This window comes from Callorhinus ursinus, unplaced genomic scaffold (assembly GCF_003265705.2).
Source record: "Callorhinus ursinus isolate GAN/ISIS: 27379988/994484 unplaced genomic scaffold, GSC_fseal_2.0 scaffold7, whole genome shotgun sequence".
Classification (NCBI taxonomy): Eukaryota; Metazoa; Chordata; class Mammalia; order Carnivora; family Otariidae; genus Callorhinus; species Callorhinus ursinus.
The window spans coordinates 5,392,229-5,397,229 of record NW_027397069.1 but is presented as its reverse complement, the minus strand read 5'-3'; positions in this window follow the sequence as shown (position 1 = coordinate 5,397,229).

Here is a 5,001-nt window from a genome sequence, read left to right as displayed (position 1 = left end):
ACCCAGAGAGACTAGTGGACTTCTGAAAACAAAGGTCATGTTTTAGAAGTGTCACTCAGCAATAAAATGATGTATGTTTGGACGATTTCATAGTAAAAGCTGCTACCAGACAGAAGCAAATCTTTCAGTTCTGAAAATAAGCTTGACGATCTCATTTATTATATAAAATATCTCATAAGTTCACGGTAACCAGGGGCTCAGATCCCCCAGGTTGATGGACAAGGGCACTTAGCAAGACAAGCCACCCAAAGGTCCTAGCCCAAAGGTGAGGGATCTGGAAGGGGTGACAGAGAAGAGGGTTGTTGAGCATCGTTGTTGAACTTGGGGCCAGCTGCAACCGTGGGGGCTGCTCATCTTACTAATCCCCTCTTGTAAATTGTCCCGTTATTGGGACCAACCAGAATCCTGGAGAAACTGTGCCTGAATGGAATAAACAATGTAAGAAGCAAGTAGATCTGAAAAGCACAGAGAAGACCAGGGTGGATGATTGTGGGTACTGTCGATGCCACAACCAAGCCTCTCTAACAGGCCAGGGCACCCATCCCCAGCTGCCGTTGGGGTTAGTGCTAACTTCTCATAGCTGTTCCCTTCTTCAGAGAATGGCCCTCTTCAGAACAGGTAATGCGTCAACTTAGAAGATGGCCCCCCACCCCCTGCCTGGGGATAGTCTGAAGCCAGTGACAAATGGACAGATTTGTACCCAAACCTGGCTTCTTGCTTCAAAGCAGACCAACTCTGGTATAATTCATCCCCAGAGCTCCCTGCTGGTCCCGGCAGAAGCTAGCACCCATCTGACACCTGTATCTTTCCTTGGCTCCTTCCCCAGCCCACTTGAGCTGGACCTGGCAATTGGAGACTCCTCGCCTCCTCCCCTGTCCTGGGAATTTGTGTTCTGCCCACCATTCCCCACAGTGAGAACCATTTTCAAGGATGCAGTCTTGAGAAAGCAATGTGTTGTCCAGACCACCTGGAGAGGATACAGGGAAGGCCTCTATTTAAACTTGTAGATCCTGGCAAGTGGGTGTGGAGATCTACTCATCTTGTGGCCCCCCAGATAAGCCTCATAAGTAAGTTCCCTTGTTTATCCAACCTGCCACCTCCCATGCCGGAACGGTCTTCCTTCAGTCTTGCCTTGCACTCTGTCCTGAGCCAATTTCATATTTCACCTGCAGGACCCCTGAGGTTTCAAACCAGCACGTATACCAGGCCCTCCTGTTACCCAGGTTTAATTCCTCCAAAAATTTTGGAAACAAACAGCCGATAAAATTAGGAAAATAATTCTCGCTAGGTTTATAAAAATGGAGACTACATAAGCATGGTTTGAATACATTTTGTTATAATTCTTGGCGTTCAAGACATGGAAGGGATGCAAGTTACTGATGTTACCAGCCCTGGGCTTCCTATTTCACAAGTGACAGTTGTTTCAGAATTCAAGTATATTTTTTAAGCACGATGTATTATTTATTTATTTTTTAAAGATCTTATTTATTTATTTGATACAGAGAGAGATCAGGAGAGCACAAGCAGGGGGAGCAGCAGAGGGAGAGGGAGAAGGAGGCTCCCCACTGAGCAGAGCCAGATGTGGGGATCCATCCCAGGACCCTGAGACCATGACCTGAGCTGAAGGCAGACGCTTAACCGATTGAGCCACTAAGCACAATATAATTTTTTAAACACAATGACCCAGTTATACAGCTTGGGTTCAGGTGAGCAAAGGTAGTAATGATGCCATCTGTTTTTTCTCAGGGTTGTAGTTCAGCCTGGTGAGTAACACCGTGTCTTCAAGTTCAGTACAATAGTAGCAATAAGCCTTGTGAAGGCTTATTCATTTTACATCGCATTATTTCTACAAGTATTAACACACACACACACACACACACACACACACCTGTTTGGGCTAAAAGTAAAAAATGCAATTTAAGAGGATAAAGTCAGATTTATGCTATTTTGTGAAGTCAGTGAATCTTGGGCTAACAAAGGTTTCTTAATATTATGTAGTCCTTCTGTTTATGGAAGATATCCACTGAGCAAGAAAGAGAAATGAGAAAATGTGTCATCAGGGGGAGAAAATGACAAAGCCATTTGGAACCATATCAGGTAAATAAAAAAGTTCTTTAAGAAATGTGCACTGTGGTTTATCTCCCAAACTATTCCACCTCACTAATCCCAATGGCAGGCTGCAAAGTTGGTTTTGAGATGTTTGCAGCTGAAATCTATCAAAATACAACTATTTCTTTTTATTTATTTATTTTTTAAGATTTTATTTATTTGACAGAGAGAGACACAGCGAGAGAGGGAACACAAGCAGGGGGAGTGGGAGAGGGAGAAGCAGGCTTCCCGCCGAGCAGGGAGCCCGATGCAGGCCTCGATCCCAGCACCCTGGGATCATGACCTGAGCTGAAGGCAGACGCGTAACAACTGAGCCACCCAGGCACCTAAAATACAACTGTTTCTTAAAGAGTACAAGTAGCTGAGGGAAATTTGTGAAAGATAAAGGAAATACATTCACCTGATAGGTTATTAATATTTTCCAATGGATAAATTGAGCCTATTTTTATTTCTGTCCTGTCTTTTCTGATAATTATTTATGAACATGTGTCTTGTCATTTAGATTTAAACGCCCTTAATGAGAGTAACCTAACCTTATAAGACTTTGCATCCCTATTCTGCCTTGTTCAGTACTTTTTTACTAAGTACTAAATTAAGGTATTTAATCAGTGTTTGTTTAATTGAATTAACAAAAATGCCAATTAGTCCACAAATTCAATTGTTGAAGATTTAAATGCTTTGTGTGAATAATTTCCCTTCAATGCAATAGGTATTTTTAGTGAGGCAGTCGAATATTTTTATATTAGGTACTGAAAATTTTCCATTCCCTGACCAGAAACCAATCTCAAAATGCAGCCGTGATAATGTCTAATTACTAAACCACCAGGGAACCGAAGCTTCCTATTTTCATGTGAAAATAAAATAGAGAATGATGTTGAATAAGTATGTCCTCATTAGTCTTCAAAACATTCTCACCTTGTGAGACTGGAAAAAGCCTTCAGAGGCCATTGGATTCAGCATCCACGTCTAGGCAGGATGATAACTAAATTATACCAAGAATTCTGTTGCTTTCCTATATAAGGCTCTCCTTGGAAAAAATTTTATAAAGTTTTAACTTGTAAGTTTTCCCGATGTTACATAGCAAAATACAAATTATGGGCGTGATCTGTTTGTTGCGTTTATATTACATCAAGCCATTGGTGTAATGGATCTTTGTAACTAAATTTGTGGACGCAAGCAATGGTTTTCTTGTTTTCAAAAGTCTTCCCAAAATCCAATGATCAAAGAGTTTATTCATTTTCCCCAATAAGTCATCAGAAATCATACTGTTTGATTTAAGCCTACTTCCTGCCCTTGTCATATTAAATACATGACAGAATTCATGTTGTGCAACCATTTTCTATACACTTATGTGTGTAGGCCTATGTATTATTATTATTATTATGTGTATATGATTTTTTAATTTACAAAGGCAATTACTGAAGTTAGCCTAATCTACTTTTTCTCCGAATTAAGTAATTCATTTCCTCTTGATCAATTATTCAATATGGAGCCACAACTTGGAAATCACTGGAAATGACTATTGGTCATGAACAGTTGAATAACAGTAATTGTGTATGGTTTAAACTAACATATCCCAGGCAACGTTAGATGCTACGCGTAGTACGCAGAAAACATATGTGTTATCTCAGAAGCACACATGAATATTTATGTGAAATTAATGTTAAAGCAAGTGCTCCCAGAGGAGATTAACATGGAGGTGGAGGAGGCAGGACAGCAAGAGGAAGAAGATAGGCGACTGTAAAATTTTAGATGCAAGACCCACAGAAAATAAGGTTTATCATGATTACGCAGAGGAATGCTGGGTTTTAACTTATGCCTTGGAGTTGTCTAAATCTAGGCAAATTTGCTGGGCTTTCCCCCAACAGTCAATTACCAGATTGGTTAATGGTTTCAGGGGGGTGAGAGAGGTCAGGGGAGGGGAGATGATGAGGGGATTAAAATAAACATCCAGGCACTCCTAGATGTCTGCACCTCTTGACAAAGTGGTCCCAACAGTCCAAGGGCAGTGGCCAGAAGAGGATCTGCGGGGCTGGTCTTTGAACGTGCACCCAAAGGGGCTTCATCCACACCAATAGAAATTTTGAATCTGGGGGGACCTGGGCAGGGCAGGTCTGCTACCTATAGTAGATGCCTTTAAGATATTGAGAAAATATAACCAATATATATAAGGCAGTTATAGTACAACATAACAATTAGTTAAGTAGCCGTCACTGTAAGTCCAACATAGATTGGGATCATCGAGATTTTTTACATGGGCTGAAGGAGACTGAACAGACTTTTTCGTGGAAGGCAGTGCTCTCAAGTAGGTTTCCAAAAAAGCAGAAGATTTAACTGCATGGAGGAGAAGAGAGGGCCTTTTCAAGTGGACGAAAAGCAAAATTTTGCAGGTAGGAAAGCACATGTTGAGAAGGCATGGGGAGAAGGGACGTTTTGTTGGGGAGTAACACCTGGGAAAAGGAAAGGCGGGAAACATCAGACTAGTCTGCGGACCTGACATTGCTCTGTGCTAGTCCCACAGGAAGCTCTTGTGCACTGATTTTCCCTTAGAGTATACTGTGTGGGGCAGAAATGGCTGCGCTCACACCTCATCCTTATCCAGTCAGTGATGGGCTATCCCAACAAAAGCATGCCCTTGGCTAGAAAGCTGAGGTCATCCCTGAAGAGGCCAACAGCTGGTGGCTTTCAGCTGACCACATTCTTCCCAGTGGATTAACCAGTCCTTTCTTGAAGAGGGTTCTAAGCAAAGTTCTGCACTCAGGACTGAATGCAAGGTGTGAGAAATTCTGGAAGCCTGTGATGCAATATCTTTGACTGTAGGGATGGAATAGGAGAACCACTTTAGTAATCATGAGAAATATTAGAAATTGTGAGAAACATTCCTTGGGTCTT